Source organism: Macrobrachium rosenbergii, chromosome 37 (genome assembly GCF_040412425.1).
Source record: "Macrobrachium rosenbergii isolate ZJJX-2024 chromosome 37, ASM4041242v1, whole genome shotgun sequence".
In the NCBI taxonomy this organism is placed as follows: Eukaryota; Metazoa; Arthropoda; class Malacostraca; order Decapoda; family Palaemonidae; genus Macrobrachium; species Macrobrachium rosenbergii.
Genome location: NC_089777.1, coordinates 16,259,194 through 16,284,006, shown reverse-complemented (window position 1 = coordinate 16,284,006; position 24,813 = coordinate 16,259,194). Strand labels below are relative to the sequence as shown.

General features: G+C 37.5%; 1 long non-coding RNA gene across 1 annotated transcript; it reads right to left on the bottom strand.

The window, feature by feature from the left end:
- Window positions 1-3,445: 3,445 nt before the first annotated feature.
- LOC136825350 (uncharacterized) lies at window positions 3,446-24,222 on the bottom strand. Its single transcript, XR_010849309.1, has 4 exons — window positions 24,013-24,222; window positions 13,027-13,143; window positions 12,436-12,562; window positions 3,446-7,309 (listed from the first exon to the last, which is right to left on the bottom strand). It is a non-coding gene; the product is annotated as an uncharacterized lncRNA (long non-coding RNA).
- Between the last annotated feature and the right edge of the window lie 591 nt (window positions 24,223-24,813).

Genomic DNA, 24,813 nt, shown 5'->3' with positions numbered 1-24,813 from the left:
TTTGTTTGTTTGCCTAAAAGTTTTAATTTATGAGACTTTGTGTTGCTTAAAAAGTGGAGTTTATTTGCCTGCATAGCTAGTCAGTTTGGGAGAGCTTGTTTTATCCACAAAGTGGAGATTTGTTTAAAAAGTAGTAGTTTGGTCATTTTTCTACTCAAAAGCTCTTCGTCAGTTTTGCCAACGAAAGTATTTTTTACCTAGAGTGTTTTTTCTAGACAGATTCTGTTCAGTTGAGATCTTTTCCTACAAAGTGTGTCGACTGGGGAGAGTTTTTAGCCCAGAAAGTGTCAGTTATGGTGTGTCAGTGAAGGAGAGTTTTTGTCGTGAAATTCTGTCAATTCCGGAGTGTTTTTAGCCTGACAGTTCTCAGAAGAATAGAGTTTTTTTTTTGTCAGATTTTTTTATGTGAAGAATGACTCTATTGTCAAAAATTAGGAGTTCAGCAGCTTTGGAAATGAGCAGTTAGTTAATGGAACGGACCAAGCATCAGAATTCTGCCGTAACTAATAAACCAAAATCGGCAGAATTTATTTTGACATTTTTTCATGACAATAATAAGTGTCAGCTCATTATGTAACAATGTAAAAACTGGGTGAAAGTACATTATTTTTCATTAGTGTTTTCAAGAAGTGTGTGATTATTATTGAAGTAATAAGATGGAAGGCCGAGACTGAGAGTATCCCAAACACTGACCAAAAAATTATACTGAGACTTAGTTTGGCATTAGTATTTTAAAGGCAAGTCTTGAGGTATAATGTCAGAATTAAAAGCATTATTACATGAAGTTTTTCCTAACCCGTATTTGCTGGCCATGATAGAAGCAATGGTAGGTAGCCTTATCGTAATGGTCATTAAAAAAAGGCAATATCCTTTATTCTGCAAGTTGCGAAGGCGACTAATACAAAGCTGCAGTGCATGATGTCTTGCAGCTTTGGTTTAGTATGTGAAGACCTGGTCTAGTTAGCAACATGAAGTTGTGGTTTTCAAGTTCAGTATTAAACAGCAGTTTTAATTTTTAGGCAATTTTTAGTCCTGTGGCCCTGTTCTGATAGGTAAAAAGAATGTGAATTTCCATAGTTTTGTTTCTGTGAGCAGTAGGAAACTACTATGCTTAGTCTTTGTAGGCCTGTTCTAGAGATCAGTGCAAAACTACTTTTCGTAGTCATGTAAAAACTGGAAGTGGAGGCTGAAAGATTTGGGAAGATATCCCAACTCCAAAGACGCCCAGAAAGGAATGTCCAAATGAGGTGCTGGACATTTGTCTAATTACCTGGCAATGGGATGGATTTTTGCAAGGTGCATCACACAGAAGCTAAACTGGTCTGGTGGTCCACGTGTACGGTGAAGGCTGACGTTAGTCCGACCTGCTGTCCTGCTGGGGGAGGAAGAACGGGGCAGGAGGATATTAGCTTTGCACGTCTCTGACCATTTACCTGACTCAATCACTTACATTGAATGGTGTCATTAGGTCTATAAGACGAATTGGTGGTATTTTTGGGAAGGGGGGGAGTGCCTCAAGGCGCGCTTGTTCCACCTGAAGGGGTTTGGGTCACTTGTCTGCTTTTGGGAGGACTGCATGTGTCTTGGTGTAATTAATTGCTTTTGTTGTAACAAAAGACCGGAGGATGACTTGTAATTTGGAATAAAATAAAGTTAATTAGCTTTTTGTTTGGTTTACTTGTAAAATTCCTGTAATGCTCTTGTTCAAAAGACATCTGGGAGTATAAATTAATATTCCAGACTTTGCAAATCTTGTAGGAAGAATTATCATGTAAACTGAAAATAGCACCAAATTAAATGCATAGATTTTAAGAGTTTTAAATCTGTCTAATTTTAAGTTTCTCCCAAATATAGTTCAATAAAATATTTTGGTGCTTAAAATGTTATTAGGCCAAGCCTATAAAAAATCCAATAAAAATAGAAATGCAGCTAAAATTATAATATATACGCTAAAATGTAAAGTAAGCTTATGTAATGAAACACGAGAGTGCAGCAGATAAATTAATCGGCAAAAGTCAATAACTGTACCGTAATACTGTGTCTCTTAAAAGTTGTTAAAAATGCCCTAATCATGGAGTTTGGTGCTTTGCAAGTTAAAATTAAACGCATTATATCAACAAATCTACATGGGGAAAAGTTAGTCAGGTAAAGGTATTTGAAGGAACGAAACCTAATGATCAAAGTATTAAGTGAAAATGACTAATTCTAGTCTTAAAAGATTTAACTAAATGAGGCTAATTAGGAAAATAATCAAGAACTGTGCAGTCACTCCTATAGAGCATTTCTGCATCTGGTAGGGTGTCACAGGAGCTTATTGTCAGACAGATTTTAGCACTTTACCGTCAGGTTTGATATCAAAATGGCAATATTTGCGGCAAATTTAAGTCTCCCATGTTTATCATCATGATTAGACTTCAATTTTCCACACGTATCGACAAATCGTTGTCAAATTTTACGTCAAATTGATGAAAGATGTCAGGTTGACAGGCAGTGTGGGCCCTTAAAATGTACTAAGTTGATTTTAGTTACGTGTTAAAAAAAGAATGAAGTCAATTTTCTCCATAAATATCTCTGTTAGTTATGATAAAATAGCCTTATCAATTAACACATACAGTACAAGTAAATTATCCTCTACAGCTCTCTAAGTTTAGAATTCTGTTAGGTACAAAGTCAATGTCAGATGGCCCTCACATTCGAGATACACTTATCTCAGTGTCTTTTGCTTGTGGTCCCTGCTAGGTTTTCTGTGAGGGTTGAATAAGAGACTCATTTTCTAAGTAAGAAAGCGTGAGAGAAACTTTTGATCTCGAAATCTCAATGAAAACGGAAAGCGGAATGTTAGTATGTATGTTTACAACCCATATAGTTTCTAACAAGTTCTCCAAAGAGTAACTAGACTTGGGATTCCTTGTTTTCCCGGTAGGGGGGCCATTGTGCTTCGAGACGAAATTCTTTGCTGGTATAAGTCTACAGATATTCACGCCAAGTTTCATCAAACACTACATGTCAAGCAAGCATTTGCCTAAGTACGAAATAACAGCCGTAAGAGCTGAACGTGAGCCTAGGCTTGTCTTAGTACCGTAACCCTACCACACCCTCCTTTAGTCTCCCTGTACATACCAATTTTCTTTGACATTTTGAAGTCTTAACGTCCCTCAGTAGACATAGAAAACTGGAATATATCTGGAAAGGCACAAGGGAGTATATAAGGCTTTATTCCCATCTCGGCAATCAGCTGTCAGCTTAGAAAACACGTGCTTTTTGAGTCGGTTCCAGTGCCGACAGACTGCTCATATACCTCCTACTGGGGACATATACTCCCTCCTTGGGGCATTGCAATGCTGGCTCCGGGGAATAAAAAAAATTTATAAGTTTTTTATTGCTATGGGTAACCTATCCAATTATGATTAGATTTTCTGGATTTAAATAAAAGAGCGTACGGTATATAGAGTTTTTATTTCCTCTATATTCTACAGTTTGTTCAAATCTACAATGATGTCATAGATAAGTGTCACCTATGGCGTAATATGTATTTAGATCTACAATGACGTCATTGAACGTCAAATATGACGTATACTAGTCACAATGACGTAATCATTACATATGACGTAAGTGAACTTTGATTACGTCCCGACTGTGGTGCCTTTAGATAATGACGTCATAGATACGTCTATGACGTTTATTGCCCTTTAAGTCGTGTCACCTATGACGTAATATGTACTTCATCTCCATTACCTGTGGTGAAGTTAACTCTACAATGACGTCAACTCTGACGTAATAGACATCACCTATGACGTAACCGACGTGCGCCTTTTAATCAACAATGACGTCATAGATACGTCACGTTTCATATTGCTCTTTACTCTACAATGACGTCACCTGACCGTGTAGTGGTCCTTTTGATCTACGTAGAGACAGTCGTGACTCCTAGACCAACTATGACGTCACGTGTTTACCTCTCTATAACTAACCAGTTTTCTTTAAAATCAACCATCTTTGATCGTCTGCCCTCAAAAACGAAAAAGCTCTCAAATTAGTTTTGGCATAAAACTTCATTTAAAATGCTCGTCTCCTTCTAGAAGTCATCTAATACCACTTTCAAATTCCTCACCAACCTTCATATTTGGCTTAGGCTGCCCTCAATAACTCTCTCATATATTCCATTTTGGACTTAAATTTACCGTTAAGATAAATACTCTCAATTCTAGGACTAATTTGCCTTCTTAATAACTGACTACTTAATGAAAACCGATTCAGTCCGGTTATTTTACTATAAATAGGCTCTTTTTAAAATTTCTTAATACTTTACCACTTCTAAGTTTCTTCCTACTTTTGAACCAGATACTATTTTATCTCAATACTTTTTCGCTGGAAACTAACATGCGACCTAAAACTTCATAAAAATTAGGTTGAGCGTTTAACTTTTCCCTAGCGCACACACACAGAGAGAGAGAGAGAGAGAGAGAGAGAGAGAGAGAGAGAGAGAGAGAGAGAGAGAGAGAGAGAGAGAGAGAGAGACTTGAACAAGTGTCAAAATCTTGAAATTACCACCAGATAACCCCCTCTAGTAGCATTGTAAAGTTAAAGACTTGACAAAAAATCTGCTTGGAGTCAGTATGTTTGTCATAAATTCATTAACAAGGGTCAGGCAAAAGGAGACACCTTGGCACAAAATAGGACAGCCAGTGGTACTATACCAACATCCCTTATAACGGTATAAAAATCTTTGCAAGCCTAAAGCAAGGACTAGCCTATAGGACTAGATATCTGATGTGGGCCCAAAAAAATTAAAAATCAAGCATGCCCATACCTACAGCAAAGTGTAGGTCATAAAGTTCGTAATCCAAGAACCAATGCCTTCTAAGTCTTCCTGACAGGATCATAGGGACCACTTAAGAAAAAATGTTGAATGGAGGTGGTCCAGTATCAGGTAAGGTCAAAGTCAGGTCACCCTTTCAGCTGTGGAAGAGAACTCAAAGCTCCAGTAGAGGGTACAAGTTGCAGAAAAGACATATAGTTCTCTAACGTCGCTCTCGTGTCTCTTAAATGAAAGGAAACTCGAGGCAGGTGGGGCTGAAGGTACAGCCTTTCACCACAGAGGTGGAAAAATAAGACCATTGCTGGTTAAAACAACCTATACAACCAAAGGTTTTGACGCGTCTCTTTGATACAATCAGAAATGGAGAAAGGTATTTTAACACCTAAAATCTACCTAGGACGAAGATCACTAGACGAAACATTGCTTGATACTACAGAGTACAGTGGCTAGTGCCTAAAATGTCGAGTTCACGGACCCGCACGCTCATGAATGATGGAAAACAAAATAATCTGGCTAATCAACAAAGATCTGCAGTTAAACACTGGAAAGTGTGTACTTGATTTCACATTTATTATTGTCTATCTACAGGCAATTTTTGCAGAATTAGCTAAAAGGCCAGACTTCAAAGGCAAAAGACACTTTCCGTATGCTCTAAGCATTATGCAATGAAGAGAACACAGAAAATGGAAAATAAAATCGCCCAACCACAAATGGATTCAGAGAAGACATCAACATATCCACAACAAGCCCAATGCATAAAATTCCATGGGATAATAAGAGGCACTATCTACCCACTTCAGCCTATCCCTGGAAGAGCAAAAAGCTGGCCACTTCCAAGTCCCTAGGTAAATAGCCTACACTGAAGCCTAGATTTGACGGTCTACAGCAAAGTTCATATACTTTGCTGGCTTTTTAAGTGTGAACATACCAGGACAAGAACAGGAACAGTAACAGGACAATAACAGTAACATGACAAGATGCTCAGGTAAACAGTCCTAGTCACAGGAACTCGTATAAACTTGTTCAGCTAGGATGCTTCTTTCCTTCCAAAGGACTTTTTGAATCTAAAACTTAGGCCAGTGGTCAAACACGGGGACCTACCAAGTCATCCAGAACTATCCAGACAACTTGGAAATGGCTAGAAAATGATAGGTACCAAAAACAGGCACCTGATAGACTCTAAAGTTTTCCAAAAGCACTGTTAACTTAATGATAAGGAAACATTGTAAGGTAAACTGCTACTGAGAAAATGTAAGCTAAACTTGTAGGTCTACAGCAAACACAGACATCCAACCTTATGAACACAAGGAATAGATTAAGCTTTACTGTCCACAGAACAAGAGAATGCAATAAAAGTGCAGAAAATAACTAGAATTCACAATGTCCTAACTTAGGCTGCAGTTAAATCTTAGCAATAACCATATTAGACAGTTAAAAAACTGTCAAATCAGAGTTGATCCCATTTCTTAGGGTACACAAAGCATAAAGAATCTATCTACCAACTAAAACAAGCAAGAGACTTGTGGACGTGTGACACAAACTTTTTGACTTAAGAACAAACAAATGTATTGATCAATTCACAAACCTTCATCAGCATTTCATGAAGTTTGTGGCATAAAATGTAGGTCATTACATATTGAAACTCTCGACTTCAGCCATAAATCATGAGGCACAAACGCAAGGAAAGGAATTTTATCAGAAACAGCCTAATAAATGTCAGCGACAAAGAACCAGGGTTGAATTACACATAAATAGATCTATAAATCAACAAACCACAGAACCAGGGCTTAATTACACCATAAAGACACAAATCTATAAATTATCTCACCAGGAACAGGTAACCAGGAATGAATTACGCAATGAATATATAAGTATATACAAAAAGCTTTTTTGTTTTGTCTGGCCTTTAAAGTAAATAAACAACAAAGCTGTCAATGTTTTACAAAAAACTGAAAACAGTAAATTCAGACTTCTAACTGGGGAAAGTTTTACCTACTCTCATTTTTACCTATACTTTAACCTTTTGCTTACTTTCTTTATTTTTTGGGTCTGTTTTGAGTGAGAGAGAGAACACTTATGGGTGGGGATTTACTAAACACAAACACAATGTATATTTTGACCATAAAATCTCAGTTTCTTAAAACAAAACCGATGTTAGACGTTTTCTTCCGCAGCAAAAGTATGTATAAACAGTTTTGCCGTTCCTTTTAGTACTGTATATATATATTTATATATAAATTCACTTACCAAAGGCAAAAACTTTGCAAAACTTATAGCTGCCAATTTACTTATTAACCTTTTTTTTTATCTTCTTTGTTATGTCGAGGCAAACAATTGATTTTCAAAAGCTGGAACACTCATTTGTGAGTGAGCAATTTCTGAGGTATTCTTGCGTGGTGCCATGTCAATCAGTGGGCAATATGATCTTGATTATTAAGTGGTCTGGGTGGTTGGTCTTGATGCTTAAGTGGTCATTTTCATCATATTTACCTGGAAAACAAAAACATACTTTAGTACTGAATGCCATAACTGTAATCCAGAGAGAGAGAGAGAGAGAGAGAGAGAGAGAGAGAGAGAGAGAGAGAGAGAGAGAGAGAGAAATGTCAGGAAGTACAAATCTCTGGGACCAATGTTTCTTCACAATCTGCATGGTGACATTACCTTAGGTATCCTGGGAGAGAGAGAGAGAGAGAGAGAGAGAGAGAGAGAGAGAGAGAGAGAGAGAGAGAGAGAGAGAGAGAGAGAGAATGTCAGGAAATACAAATCTCTGTGATCAAAGTTTCTTCGCAATCTGCATGGTGACATTACCTTAGGTATCCTGGGAGGAGAGAGAGAGAGAGAGAGAGAGAGAGAGAGAGAGAGAGAGAGAGAGAGAGAGAGAGAGAATGTCAGAAATACAAATCTCTGTGATCAAAGTTTCTTCACAATCTGATGGTGACATTACCTTAGGTATCCTGAGAGAGAGAGAGAGAGAGAGAGAGAGAGAGAGAGAGAGAGAGAGAGAGAGAGAGAGAGAGAGAAATGTCAGGAAATACAAATCTCTGTGATCAACGTTTCTTAACAATCTACATGGTGACATTACCTTAGGTATCCTGGAGAGAGAGAGAGAGAGAGAGAGAGAGAGAGAGAGAGAGAGAGAGAGAGAGAGAGAGAGAGAGAGAAATGTTAGGAAATACAAATCTCTGTGATCAACGTTTCTTCACAATCTGCATGGTGACATTACCTTAGGTATCCTGAGAGAGAGAGAGAGAGAGAGAGAGAGAGAGAGAGAGAGAGAGAGAGAGAGAGAGAGAGAGAGAGAGAGAGAAATGTCAGGAAATACAAATCTCTGTGATCAACGTTTCTTCACAATCTGCATGGTGACATTACCTTAGGTATCCTGAGAGAGAGAGAGAGAGAGAGAGAGAGAGAGAGAGAGAGAGAGAAATGTCAGGAAATACAAATCTCTGTGATCAACGTTTCTTCACAATCTGCATGGTGACATTACCTTAGGTATACTGAGAGAGAGAGAGAGAGAGAGAGAGAGAGAGAGAGAGAGAGAGAGAGAGAGAGAGAGACTATTATTTTAACTTAGTGTCAAAACTCATGAAGTTACTGGAGAGAGAGAGAGAGAGAGAGAGAGAGAGAGAGAGAGAGAGAGAGAGAGAGAGAGAGAGAGAGAGAGAGAGAAATGTCAGGAAATACAAATCTCTTTGATCAATGTTTTTCACAATCTGCATGGTGATATTACCTTAGGTATCCTAAGAGAGAGAGAGAGAGAGAGAGAGAGAGAGAGAGAGAGAGAGAGAGAAATGTCAGGAAATACAAATCTCTGTGATCAACGTTTCTTCACATGGTGACATTACCTTAGGTATTGGGAGAGAGGAGAGAGAGAGAGAGAGAGAGAGAGAGAGAGAGAGAGAGAGAGAGAGAGAGAGACTATTATTTTAACTTAGTGTCAAAACTCATGAAGTTACTGCTGGAGAGAGAGAGAGAGAGAGAGAGAGAGAGAGAGAGAGAGAGAGAGAGAGAGAGAGAGAGAGAGAGAGAGAAATGTCAGGAAATACAAATCTCTGTGGTCAATGTTTCTTCACAATCTGCATGGTGACATTACCTTAGGTATCCTGAGAGAGAGAGAGAGAGAGAGAGAGAGAGAGAGAGAGAGAGAGAGAGAGAGAGAGAGAGAGAGAGAGAAATTTAAGTGTCTAAAGTCTTGAAGTTACTGCTGGTGAGGGAGAGAGAGAGAGAGAGGTTATTATTATTATTATATTCAGAAGATGAAACCTATTCATATCGAACAAGCCCACAGGACCCACTGACTTGAAATTCAAGCTTCCAAAGAATATCATGGTGTTCATTAGGAAGTAGTAAGAGGAAGTAATGGGAAATACAGAAGAGGAGATCCCACTTATTAACAAAGAAAAAAAGGTAATAAAATGTATTAAAATAAAAGGAGAATAGTATTAGGGTAATAGTACATTGCACCTTTGCTTGAACTTTAGTTCATATTGCACGACATCCTCTGGGAGGCTGTTCCACAGTCCAATGGTGTGAGGAATAATGGACATCTGGAACTGAGGAGATCGACAGCGAGGCATATTTACTGCATATTGGTGCTGCTGTTCAGCCAATCTGGTTGCTCTCAGCAGATAAAGGGGATCAAGGAACAATTGTGAATGTGAAGGTTTCTGTTGAAATACAACTTATGAAAAGGTGACAAAAAGACCATCCGTCGATGGTCGAAGTCATAACTACTACTATTAGGAAATAGAAACCTACCTCCACGAAACACTGTACTGTATAAAAGAGATAAAATCTCTGGCAGAAGCAGACATCGATAACAGAGAACAGTATTCAAGTAAAGCGAGTACAAATAAACTAAAACAGGTTGCACTGATTTTATCACTGTTATAAATATTCGAGGCCTTACGAACAATACCTAACTTTCGTGTGGCATTTGCTGAAACTTTCATTAGATGTTTCTCAAAAGTTAGATGTGAGTCAAAAGTTACACCTAGAAGAGTTAAAGCTGCAGACTTGTTCAGCAAAGTTCCATCCACCTGAAGGGGAGGATGGGGTGGGAAATCTGTACTAGACCTGCTAATCATAGCGTTTTCGTTTTACTGGAGTTCAGCCTCATACCCCACCGACTACACCATTCCCTGGTCCAGTCCATGTCCCGACTGAGGCTGAGGACAGCTTCATTTCTCAAAAGTGGAGACTTTACTACACCCTGAAGTGTTGCATCATCGACATGCTGAACAATCTTGTTTTCCAGGCCAACAACCATGTCAATTTTATACACTAAAAATAACAATGGACCAAGAAAACTGCCCTGTTGAACTCCAGACACAATTGGTCTTGGTTCACTAAAGATCCTATCCACAGCTACTCACTGCTGCCTACCTGTAAGGAAACCTTGAAATAATCCTAAAAGATATCCGCCCACACCAAGATTCTGAAGTTTATAAGTGCCTTGTGATTTACTAAATCGAAAGCAGCACTAAAATCTATCTGAATTACTCTGCACTCAAAACCCTTATCAAGGTTCCCTTGCAACTGGCTTGTCAAGTCTAAAAGAGCATTGCAGGTACTTAGCTGCTTCCTACATGCATATTAACTTAGATTCAACATACTTATATAGTGGGTTAAAAATAAGTTTTTTGGCAACTTTTGTAAAGCACAAGAAGAATAGACATTGGCCTGCAGTTACTGCAGTCTGCATATATGCCACTCTTTGGAACAGGCACTGTGTTACTAAGCTTGCACTCATCCACAAAGATACTACATTGACATAAAAATCTATAGAATCTACTAAACTTTGGAGACAAGCTAGAAACTTTTTTAAAAAACAAAGGAAGAAACCATCGGGGTCTTCTCCACCCCAGCTATCAAAATTATCCAGAATTGTCTTAACATCCCTGGAACGAAATGCAAATTGTGTATGAAGAGGTTCAGGATGACAAGTATCAGGGAGAGGGACATCCTCAACTGATTGTTTAACTTCAAAAGTGTTAAATGTCATACACAGTAAATTAATTTTAAACTTTAGCAACTCGGGAAACTTGAGAATAAAACAAAATTTCCATAATGTTTATGCTGGTGGCTACAATCAAATGTCCCTTATATCAAATGTCCTTAAAATTTCATATTGTACAAATAGGGGCTGGGTCAAGAGGTGTTCATCTAATTATTATAATTATTATACAGAAGATGAACCCTATTCATATGGAATAAGACCATAATATATAAAAACCAACATACTATTCAGCAGATGAACCCTATCCATATGGAACAAGTCCATGATATATAACAACCAACATATTATTCTATTTATTATTCAAAAGATGAACCCTATTTATATGGAACAAGCTCACCACAGGGGCCATTGACTTGAAATTCAAGCTCCCAAAGACTATGGTGTTCATTAGAAAGAAGCAACAGAAATTAAAGAGATATACAGAAAGAAGAGCTATCTTATTACAAAGGAAAAATTAAATTAACAAACTGACTACAAATAAAAATATGACAATTATTAAAATGCAAGGAAAATTGTATTAGGGTAGTAATGCACTGCATCTTTGCTTGAACTTTTGAAGTTCCAGTTTCACAACAAGGGGGACTGTTCCACAGTCGTAAGGCATGAGGAACAAAGGACCTCTGGAACTTTGAACTTTTGAAGTTCCAATTGCACAACATCCTCAGGGAGACTGTTCCAAAGTCCTCAAGTGTGAGGAATAAAGGACCTCTGGAACTTTGAACTTCTGAAATTACAATTGCACATCCTTAAAGAGACTGTTCCACTGTCCAAAGGTGTGAAGAATAAAGGACCTCTGGAACCGATTATTTCGACTGCGAGACACACATTTACTGCTTCTGTTCAGCAAATCTGGTTTCTCTCAGCAGACAGGAAGAAAGGACTTTAAGATTTAGGCCAGAAGCCAAGTGATGGGACCTGTGAAGTCATTCAGCACTGAAAGGAAAACCCGAGTGTAAAGGAGGTTTTAAAGGTGCAATGGGGGACAATCTCACAATTGCACTATGAAACAATTTTTAAGAGAGGGTGGAAAGTAAGATGGAAGAAAGAGGGAACACTGCAAACAAGCTTGAGTAATGCCTACAGTGCACTGCATAAGGTGCACTGATGGCTCTACCCGCCCTACGGGATCTCTCGACAGGAAAAGGGGATATTATCCATGGTTCAGACACCTGGCTAAAATCAAATATACAAACAAAATCACTTGAATCACTAGCACCTGCAGCTAAGTTGGTCTAATCATAATGGCCAAAACTTTGCAAATTTTGTCTGCTCCCTCATTTAACGACAGAGTTGATGTGCACTTAAATTTCCCCTTTACAAAAGGATATATTTACGTTCCTTCTGCTGCGGGTAAGGTATTAAGATTATGTAGGATTTGAAAGTCATCAAAATCTAACTAAAATGAAGAGATAAGATTAATATTCTTCTATGTATATGTATGCTTAGGTTTAAGTTAGCTGGCTGGTTGGGCGAGGTTGTGCTGTCACCTGGAATTGGACTGTCTGATGTGCATAATTTTTAAAATAATTAGAATAAGGGTTGCTTTTTTTATATCCTTTCACAGACTTCTGATTGCTGTAGCAATCTAGTTACTTACCATAGCCATGTTGGCAGTAACACGCTCCTTTGAAAGGCTCCACAGGTCCGAAAAATCCACAACATGGAGTTATTGGTGGGAAGTACTGCACCAATTTCGAACGCAACTGCACGACCCGTTCTCATTTCTGAAAGCAAAAATAGTGTTAAAATGTTCACCAAACATATTTCACTTTGGCTTTTTTCCATTTACTAACTCATGCTTTGTTTAAAGGGAGTCGTCTCATCCACATTTCATCAAATTCATACATGTACTTACAAAAGGGGGTGTCTTTCACAATACGAAACCTACTGTAATTAACAAGCATTATAAGATATGTAATGCAAAAAAAAAAAAAAGCTTATTTAAAATACGACTGCTTAGCATCAAGATAGTTTGGGTACAGTATTAAGATTAGGCATTCAAAATCTAAATAACAGGAATAAGATAGGATTGGTATTCTTCTAGGCTATGGTTAGGCAAGGTTGTGCTGTCACATGGAATTGGTCTGTCTAATGTGCACAATTTTTCAAATAAATTGTTAGTATAAGGATTGTTTTTTTCTATCTCCTTTCACAGACTTCTGATTGCTGTAGCAATCTAGTTGCTTACCATAGCCATGTTGGCAGTAACACGCTCCTTGGAAAGGCTTCACAGGTCCGAAAAAATCCACAACATGGAGTTATTGATGAGAAGTACTGTGAACGCAATCGAGACACTTTCTCATTTCTGAAAGCAAAAATAGTATTAAAATGAAGTTCACCAAACACATTTCACCAAACCAGAAAAAATAATGACACCTAGTTCATATACAGGTCCATAAAACTACAAGTACAAGCTCTTTATATCTACCTGAATGTCAGTTAGGACAGAATGCCAAGTGGGTGTGAACAGATATTAAACAAAGACAAATTGAGATTTCAGGAAAAACCTTCCCAGCAAGGAGAGACTGTGCTGGATTTGTATGGGTATACTGATATACCAAAAAGGGGTGGGGGTGTCTCTTTCACAACGTTCAACCTAATTCACAAGCATACTTACAGTAGGGCAGTCTATTTCACATCTCACCTAATTCATAACATAATTCACAAATGTAATCACAAATGAAATGATATTTACACTTGAATGCTACAAAAGATTCAACCCTTACCAGCAAAGTTCAAATCATTTGTAAATTGTTTTTTGAACACAGATACATAGCAAGGATCAAACTTTGTTAAAACTAGGTAAAAACATTATATTTTTATCTTTTTAAATCAAATTGGAAACTCTCATTTAATGAACACTTTTTGATCGAAAGAAAATACCACACCTATTCAACATCCCCCTTGCTACGTTAAACAAAGGGAGATGGAGTGAGAAATGTGTCTATACAGTGTACATTATAAGGCAACAGAGATCTGAGTACACTACATATGACAAACATTGCTGAACATGCATAATCAACTAGCATCGTAGCATCTAGGTTGTTGACGCCATTATAAAATTAGATAGACAACTAAAAAAACTTAATCTACAAAAAATGGCTGTGGATAAACATATCAATTAGATGGAGACATCTGAAACATGGCACTGAAAGCCTGCAGTAGCATCTGAAACAGCCTACCCACCCAGGGCACTTGCTATTAATGAGCACCGTGTCGCCTCGACTGAATTATGAGCGCAGAACACAAAAGAGAAAAACACGCACACAGATTAATGAAGGAATAAAGAAAATACACGCGTATCCAACACCTCTGATGTGTCATATGTGTTAGCCTACCAGCACCATAAATCCTTGGACCGCTGCTAATTTAGTAGGCTATAGGCTCTGGCAGGCTGACTCAATGCAAAGGACACACCATGACTCACACTATTTACTCATGAAAACTGGAGTCAAAGGCTCTGGAGGGCATGACTCAAGCAATATCAAGGACTAACCATGACTCACCACACTGTTTACTCAAGATAACTGAGTCGCAAGGCTCTGGAGGGCATGACTCATCTAGCAAAACCAAGGGCTCCCCAAGACTCACCACACTCTTTACTTATGAAAACTCGAGTCTAAAGGCTCTGGAGGGCATGACTCAGGCAATATCAAGGACTACCCATGACTCACCACACTGTTTACCCAAGAAAACTGAGTCACAAGGCTCTGGAGGGCATGACTCATCTAGCAAACCTTAAGGGCTCACCATGACTCACCACTCTCTTTACTTATGAAAACTCGAGTCAAAAAGGCTCTGGAGGGCATGACTCAAGCAATATCAAGGACTACCATGACTCACCACACTGTTTACTTAAGAAAACTGAGTCACAAGGCTCTGGAGGGCATGACTCATCAAGCAACACTAAGGACTCACCACTCTTTAGCTACTCATGAAAACTGGAGTCAAGAGACTGGGGTTGACGACTCAGCACCAAGGACTCACCATGACTCACGACACTTTACACACGAAGATTAGTGTCAAAAAGGTGCCTCCTGGAGGGCATGACTCATGAAGCAACACCAAGGACTCCCCATGACTCACTACAAGCTTTATTCATGAAAACTTGACTGAGGGCATGACTCAAACAATACCAAGGAATCACCATGACTCACCAAACTTTTTTCCTCGTGAAAACTCAAGTAAAAAGGCTCAGCAATACCAAGGACTCGCCGTGACTCAGACACATGATACGAGGAATCGAGTCAAGAGGTTCTGGAGGGCATGACTTACCACAAAAACACACCACTACTCACCACACTGTCTGTTCGTCAAGACTCGAGTGAGAAGGCTTTGGAGAATATGACTCAGCAACACAAAGGACTCACCATGACTCAAAGACTCCAGGCAAAAGTTACTTCCACTTGGAAATGCACTTAAACACATATTACTAAACTTTAATATTAAAGGAAGACTGTTTTAATAATATTTACTATCCACGGCGTCGAATTGTTATTATTTCCGTCGGTAAAACGAAAATTGGTCGTAAGCTGCCACTTTGGAAAAGTATTTGGCCAAAAACATGGCCAAAGATATGCCAGATGAACGCAACAGCTTATGGCCAAAGATATAAAATGATTGTGTGAATTAACATACCAACAATTAACTGTGCATAAATTATGCATATATATTCGATTACATGTCATCAAAAATACTTTAAATTAAGCTTAAAATACTTAGAAGGGAAACACAGCTGTTAAATTGCCAGCACTTCCTCAAGATATCGAATATCTTGTTGTTCTTTTTCTGCAGTCGAGTCGTAAAGGGTTTTGCTGTTGTGCATCTGCAGCATTTCGGGAGTTTAAGTGGCCACATTTGCATAAATGGCCAAACTGATTTTTCAAGGCCACAGAGTTCAAAAAATGGCCAATTTTAAAATTTTGGCCATGAAACGGCCAATCTGGCAACGCTATGAGGAGCAGAAGACCCATCTGATGTGCCCGGAAGAACAGACGACACACACAGCATAAAACATATGAGAACATCGGATCATAGGCCATAATAAGTAATCAAATTCTATTACAAAAACTGGAAATAGTAGAATCGAAGTCTATGAAATGGTTTAAATAGGATTCGATACTAAATACGAGACTCGACATTACGTAGCAATGTTGAGCATTGCTTGAGAGATCTGAATGCGTCCACTACGAGATTTCATGCAGTTGTTACATAATGTTTAATGTCTGGCTTCATTATACAATGTTGATAGAACATATTTTGCATAATTATGATTAAATTGTAACGGACCAAATTTGGTGGAAGAGAACCCTTCCAACCCGTCTGCCCCACGATAGTCGGCTATTCCTTTTCAACGAATTACAATTATTACAACACGACCTGATATTTTGCAATAGGTTACGTAAATGGAAAAGGAATACGATGTTAATGAAACACCTTTCGCATAAGTATGATTAAATGAGTTGATGAAGATCCGAATTTGGAGGAAACAACCTCGGCCCCCCTCCCCCCAAAGACTGTTGGCGATTCACTTTAAATATAATGACAAGTTTTACAGTACAACACCACCTCATACGTTGCAATAGGTTACATAAAGAGAAGAAAGTAATTGTACGAATATACTGATAACCCAGATCATTAAATACACTAAAGAACGGAACGTAACAAATGAACGTATCGGTCGATACGAAACTGAATTACATAAAAACCAGATACCTTCGCTACCTGTCAAGTCGCTACGCAACTACGGGAGGTAAACTTCGTTGGCAGGTTAAATGGAAGTCACATTTTTCTTTATAATATATGGTGGAATAAACTAAATATGAAACGCATACGAGACCACAATATTGTCCCAAAACAATGTTTAAAATTTTGTCAAACCGAAAGAGTTCTTTGGGTTTTCCGCGAGTTCTAACTGAGAGAGAGAGAGAGAGAGAGAGAGAGAGAGAGAGAGAGAGAGAGAGAGAGAGAGAGCGAGAGAGAGAATTCTGATGGCACTAACTGCAAGAGGGATAGAAAGAGAGATCTAATGACCTAACAGGTGGGCGTGGCAGTCTCTTCGAGCTGTCAATCCTGAAACGGTTTATGACAAACAATTAGATAAGCTTTCTCTTACTTTCTGATTAAAGATGCACAGACAGGGTTGTATGAATAAAAAAAAAGGGCTCGTGTGTGCGTAAATTTCCCACACCTATAAACTAGCGTCCACAGAAAAATTGGTGCAAAAAAGTGTCCTTTCCTGCTTTTGACGACCATGTTTGAACAGCGTCATAATATTACAACAAAAAAACCTTCATTAATCATTTTAAAAACTGTCCCGAACCTGAATTAATGGCCATACCTTTAAATAATTAACAAATGATAATTGGTTCTCACTTTAAACTGTCGTCCACCACTCGGTAAGCAAGCAAATCACCCGTGGTCACAGTTGTTCCCCTAATTTAAGTAGAACGTTGCAAATTCGTGATGAACATTCATCAGTTCATTAGTCTATTCATCCTGATCACCATAATTCCAGACTAACAGATGAATTAAGTTACGAATTGGCCATATTGATTCAGCAAATATTTGGTCGTTGATGACCAGTGTCGCCCAAATTGAGAAACTGCAAATAAACCTCAATTTTTCGTGGATTTCCACCACTAAAATTTTGCTTTTATTCCTAAATAATTGGAGCTGGAACATAAAACTTAGGCCACAGGCCAAGAGATAGAAACCTAGGAGGTCATTTAGCTCTTTAGATAATGTTAAAACGATTGTTAGGAGAGGAGGGAAAGTAAGATGGAAGAAAGAGATTATGAACAGAGGTACAGTCAAAGGAATGAAAGGGGTTGCAGCTAGGGGCCGAAAAGACGCTGCACAGAACCTTAAACAATGCCTACAGTGCGCCGCGTGAGGTACACTGACGGCACTACTCCCATACGATGATTCTTGGATAATTTTAATCAAAGTGCACCAATCATACTCTTCAATTTAGGAATTCAGAGCACAATAAACCGAGATAGCTGGACATTACCAAAATAGAAACTTCTGTAAGACCTGGTCTGCGTTGGTTCACTGAGCTCTGATGTCCACATCAGGCCTCTGAATCCCTTTCAGTAACTTAGTAAACTTACAATAAGTTCTGCCACAGGCCCTGAGCCAGAGATACGTTCAAGAACCTCAGAATTTTCACAGAAATTTGCAAAATCAGTTTTTCAAAGGTATACAACAGGCTTCCAGCTTCGAAGGCCTTGACGACTTCAGAAATCGTTGGCAACGTTCCATATTTCTATATTCTGTGACCAAAATACCCCTTTCCGTAACACTTTCCAGACTTACCGTGGTTTTTCGAACCTCCAACGTGGAAAATTTACCCTAACAACATGAGAAAAACCAACTTACCCAGTCCTTATTTTGTATTTCTTGAGCACTTGTATATGAACACTACCATTCATCACGTTTAGACCTACACTGAGCCTTCCTTCTACTGTCAGGGAAGGAATGGCTTCGGCCAATCAGAGGCTTCCACCGTACTAACGTTTCTATCGCCCTCTTTCATTGGCTGAAAGCTTCGGTTTTGGGGCAAAGCGTCTTCGTAAACGATCTCCCATTGGCTGGTGGGATAAGAAGAGAGAGAGAGAGAGAGAGAGAGAGAGAGAGAGAGAGAGAGAGAGAGAGAGAATATATATATATATGAATTGAGAGAGAGAGAGAGAGAGAGAGAGAGAGAGAGAGAGAGAGAGAGAGAGAGGATGATGAACCTTACCAAGAATTAAAGAGAGAGAGAGAGAGAGAGAGAGAGAGAGAATACGTCTTATGAAAAATTGAGAAAGAGAGAGAGAGAACCTTACCAAGAATTGAGAGAGCGAGAGAGAGAGAGAGAGAATGATGAACCTTACCATGAATTGAGAGAGAGAGAATGACGAACCTTACCACGAGCTGAGAGAGAGAGAGAGAGAGAGAGAGAGAGAGAGAGAGAGAGAGAGAGAGAGAGAGAGAGAGAACCTTACCAAGAATTGAGAGAGAGAGAGAGAGAGAGAATGATGAACCTTACCATGAATTGAGAGAGAGAGAGAGAGAGAGAGAGAGAGAGAGAGAGAGAGAACCTTACCATGAATTGAGAGAGAGAGAGAGAGAGGATGATGAACCTTACCAAGAATTGAAAGAGAGAGAGAGAGAGAGAGAGAGAATGATGAACCTTACCAAGAATTGAAAGAGAGAGAGAGAGAGAGAGAGAGAGAGAGAGAGAGAGAGAGAGAGAGAGAGAGAGAGAGATGAGAGAAGAGAGAGAAGAATGAGAAGAGAGAAGAGAGAGAGAGAGAGAGAGAGAGAGAGAGAGAGAGAGAGAGAGAGATGAAACTGTAAACGCTGACACTATTGGCAACAGAGAAAATTAACTGGACCTAGGAACATGTTATTTATAACAAAATTCTGTTAAAATTCTTGGAGAAATACCATTCAATAAGAATTAAGTTCATTAATTTTAATTAAAAAGTGAATGCTTACGCCAACTATCAGCATATTTTGGAACTAGATTAATTAATTTCATTAATTTAAGCCAAAAAAATGAATGCATACGCCATCTGTGGACAAAATTTGGAGCTAAATTAATTAATTTGATTAATTTAAGCCAAAAAGTGAATGCATACACCATCTGTAGACGAAATTTGGGACGAAATTTGGAACTAAATTAATTAATTTTATTAATTTAAACCAAAAAGTAAATGCATACGTCGTCTGTGGACAAAATTTGGAACTAAATTAATTAATTTGAATAATTTAAGCCAGAAAAGTGAACTCATAAATTAATTTCATTAATTTAATCCCAAAAAGTGAAGGCATACACCATATATCAGCAAAATTTGGAACTAAATTCATTAATTTCATTAAATTAATCCAAAAAAGTGAACACACACAATCTATCGGCAAATTTTGGAAATAAATAATTTGATTAATTTAAGCCAAAAAAGTGAACACATACGCCATCTATTGGCAAAATTTGGAACTAAATTCATTAATTTGGTCAATTTGTAAAAAAGTGAACGCATACGCCATCTATCATCAAAATTTGGAACTAAATAATTAGGTTAATCTAATCCAAAAAACTGAATGCATACGCCATCTATCGGCAAAATTTGGAACTAAATAATTCAGTTAATTTAAGCCATAAAGTGAACGCATACGCCATCTGTCGGCAAAATTTGGAACTAAATAATTCGATTAATTTCTGCAGAAAAGTTAATGCATACGCCATCTATCGGCAGCATTTAGAACTAGAAATTTCATCGATTAATTTCGATCAAAAAGTGAAGGCTTACGCCATCTATCGGCGAAAAAAATAACTAATTTCACCTTCGCTTTATTTAATTTTATAGTGTGCTTTATTCAGCTTTAATCGTTATAGAGTTGTTCCCTAATAGTTTATGCAGGTTCTGGAAGCATATTTCCCTTAATTTGACGTATTTTTGTTCAAAATACGGCGAAAATGCGCCTTGAAAGTCGTAAATTCAAACAATAAGTTTACACTATTTTTACTTTATTTAACCTTATAACGTGCTTATTTCAGCTTTAACCACTATAGATTTGTTTTATAATAGTTTAATTTGATATCGGAAGCATGTTTTCCTAATTATATGGCCTTTTTAGTTCGAAATACGGCGAAAATACACCTTCAAATACGTAAAGAAAATTATTAAAATTGTTTACCCTGAATTTTATACAACCATTTATGTCCGTTTTCTTTGATATCTATCCTCTTAAAAACATATACTATACTCAGCCTGTCTGGTTAGTACAGTTGGTAACAAGCTGGACTCCAAATATTGAAGACCAGCGTTCGATCCTTGACAAGATGACGCTTTTTTCAAGCTTTATCAAAACTTTTTTTTCGGGCTTATTTCCGCTTTTAATTGACATATAATTGTTTCTAATTAATCTAAGAAGATTCTGGAAGCGTATTATTCTTAATTTAACGCCGTCATTAGACGTAAATTGAAATAATAAGCTTACGCTATTTTCGCTTTATTTAACCTTATATAACGCAATTATTTCAGCGTTTACTTGCTATAGAATTGTTCCTTAATAATCTATGCAAATTCTGGAAGCATATTTTCCCTCTTGTAATGCATTTCTAGACCGAAATGCTGCGATAATGCGCCTTGTAAGACGTAAATTGAAATGGTACGTTTACGCTTTTTTTCGCTTTATTTCAGGCTTGTTTCAGCTTTTAATTGACATAGAATTGTTCTTAATCGATCTACGCTCATTCTGGAAGCGTATTTCCCTTAATTTATCGTATTTTTTAGCTCGAAATAAGGAGAAAATACTCCGTCAAAGACCTAAATGGAAATAGTAAGTTTACGCTATTTTCGCTTTATTTAACATTATGACGTACTTTTATCAGCTTTTAATTGCTATAGAGTTGTTCCTTAATAATTTATGCAGGTTCTGGAAGCATATTTTCCTTCGTATAATGCTTTTTTAGTCCGAAATACTGCGAATATGCGTCTTCAAAGACGTAAATTGAAATAATAAGTTTACGCTTTTTCGCTTTATTTAACCTTATAACGTGCTTTTTTTTAGCTTTAATCGTTACACATTTGTTATTTAATAATTTAATTTTATATTGGAAGCATATTTTCCTAACTATATGACCTTTTTCCTTCGAAATACGGCGAAAATACACCTTCAAATACGTAAAGAAAATTATTAAAATCGTTTACCCTAAATTTTATACAAGCATTTATGTCCGTTTTCTTTATTATCTACCCTCTTAAAAACATATACTATACCCGGCCTGTCTGATTAGTACAGTTGGTAACAAGCTGGACTCCAAATATTTAAGACCAGCGTTCGATCCTTGTCAAGATGACGCTTTTTTTAAGCTTTATCAAAACTTTTTTTTCGGGCTTATTTCCGCTTTTAATTGACATAGAATTGTTTCTAATTAATCTAAGAAGATTCTGGAAGTGTATTATCCTTAATTTAATTTTTTAGCTCGATATAAGATACGCCGTCATTAGACGTAAATTGAAATAATAAGTTTACGCTATTTTCGCTTTATTTAACCTTATATAACGCAATTATTTCAGCGTTTACTTGCTATAGAATTGTTCCTTAATAATCTATGCAAATTCTGGAAGCATATTTTCCTTCTTGTAATGCATTTCTAGACCGAAATGCTGCGATAATATGCCTTGTAAGACGTAAATTGAAATAGTACGTTTACGCTTTTTTTCGCTTTATCAAACATTATTTCAGGCTTGTTTCAGCTTTTAATTGACATAGAATTGTTCTTAATCGATCTGCGCTCATTCTGGAAGCCTATTTTCCTTAATTTAACGTAATTTTTTAGCTAGAAATAAGGAGAAAATACGCCGTCAAAGACGTAAATGGAAATAGTAAGTTTACGCTGTTTTCGCTTTATTTAACATTATAACGTACTTTTATCAGCTTTTAATTGCTATAGAGTTGTTCCTTAATATTTTATGCAGATTGTGGAAGCATATTTTCCTTCATATAATACTTTTTTAGGTCGAAATGCTTCGAAAATACGCCTTCAAATATTATTTTAGACGTTTTTCGGTCATATTTCGAGCAAAAATGATGATCAAACTGAAGAATAATCGTATATATGAGAACTTAAGTTAATAAGGAATACTTACACGCCGATTTGAGACGAATACAGTAGGTAATAAGACGTAATTAAGCGTAAATATAAGGTACGGAATTCGTTGGTTTTAGACCGCATTTGAATTTGAAATAAATCGAAGACTTCAGTTTTTAGCGCCTTTTTAAATACGTGAACTTTAAAATGGCATTTTCTCCTTAAATATTAACGTAACCTCTTTCAAAATACGTCAAATACGATACAAAATCATACGCAACAGCAGTAAATGACATAAATATCGTAATAAGCGTATTTTAGGCCCATTCGGATAACCTACCTCGAAGAAGAATTTAGTTTCTTGTTTCGATAATAGGTGGCTATAGCGTTCCCGGCCCCGTAAAGTGAATAAAAATATTTTTTTTTTTTTATTTGAGAGTCGCGAAATATGAGTTACGTTGGGCGTTGAATGCGACGTTTTTAGACGTTGGTTGATATGTAACCTTTAAGAAAAAGTTAGTTAGGTGTGATATAAGTTTTTGAAAAAAGTTAGTTGTATAAGTGTTTTATAAGTTAGTCAGGAGTTATATAAGCGTTTTTAAGGGTCTGAAGATTCTAAATAATCGTAAAATTGTTCGTAGAATTTGGTTATGACGATTGCTGATTTGTGTCAGAGAGAGAGAAAGAGACTGATTGATGGCTACTAAAACTGGCGTCACAAGAGAGAGAGAGGAGGTGTGATTAGGAGTTATATATGTGTTTGATATAAGGTTTGAAGATTCTAAATAATCGTAAAATTGTTTGTAGAATGTGGTTATGATGCTGATTTATGTCAGGATGAGAAAGAGAGAGATTGGTTGATGGCTACTAAAACTGGCGTCTATTAAAACGAGAGAGAGAGAGAGAGAGAGAGAGAGAGAGAGAGAGAGAGAGAGAGAGAGAGAGAGAGAGAGGTAGGGACGAGATTGCTGACACAGTTCACATACGAGTTAAGGTTTTAAAGCGTCGAATACGACGTTTTTAGACGTTGGTTGATGCGAAGTATGTAAGAAAAAAGTTAGTTAGGAGTGGTATAAGGGTTTGATAAGTGTTTGATAGGACTAGGAGCTTTACGTAGAGTCGAAATTATTGTAAAATTGTTCGTAAAATGTGGTTTTGATTACTGATTTGTGTTAGGAAGAGAGAGAGATTGATTGATTATGGCTATTAAAACTGGCATCATAACAATATGTGGAATGGGAGAGAGAGAGAGAGATTGCTGACACATTTCACAAAAGAGATAAGGTTTTACTGCTTCGATTAGGACTTAATTCGATGTTGGTTGATGTAAAGGCCGTAGGAAAGAGTTAGTTACGAGTGATGTAAGTGTCTGATAAGTGTTTGACAAGGCCGGTAGCTTTACGTAGAGTCGAAGTAATGTAAAATTGTTCATAAAATGTGGTTATGATTACTGATTTGTGTCGGGATGAGAAAGACTACAACGCTCAGTAACTACTGAGCTTCATCCTGGACCTGTTAACTTATGTTTATTTCTGCTCGAAAAAGCACAAGTCCAAGGAAGAATAATGGCTGCTTAACTACCCTTACCTGTAACAGTGTTTATATTTTATCACAAAATATCTGGCGAATCCTTTTCCAGAGACGTATTATTGATTATTTTCCTCCTTGTATGCACTGTCAACTTCTTTATCAGTTTGTTTTGGCAGCCATATTAATACACAGTTTAAGGATACCGTCACTTTTGTGCAGAACAAAATTCGAGGTCTTTCACTCTCCAGAGTTACTCTAACACTGGATTTTACTATTTAGACTTTTAGAGTTGCATGACAGAGAGAGAGAGAGAGAGAGAGAGAGAGAGTGAGAGAGAGTGACAGAGCACTTGCTCCTTTGAATAACCAACCCATGGGGAGAGAGAGAGAGAGAGAGAGAGAGAATGGTCTCGCTACAGTGCAAGCAATAATTGTTCCTTTTCATAGCACAAGAGAGAGAAGAGAGAGAGAGAGAGAGAGAGTGGTCTTGTGACAGCGTACGCACCTGCTCCTTTGAATAAGCCATGGGGAGAGAGAGAGAGAGAGAGAGAGAGAGAATGGTCTCGCTACAGTGCAAGCAATAATTGCTCCTTTTCATAGCACAAAGAGAGAGAGAGAGAGAGAGAGAGAGAATAAGAGCACAAGCAATAATTAGAGAGAGAGAGAGAGAGGCCCTATACCACTAGTTTCAGAACTGAATTTCCCTCATCTAAAATTATTTTCCGTCAACTTACCAAATTCAAATAAAACTGTCTTTACATTCCAAAATATCGGTGTCATTATGAATACTTGTTAGTACAGATTTTCACCTCCTAAATTCGGCCAGTCTAACCAACACCTAACTACATTACTGTAACCA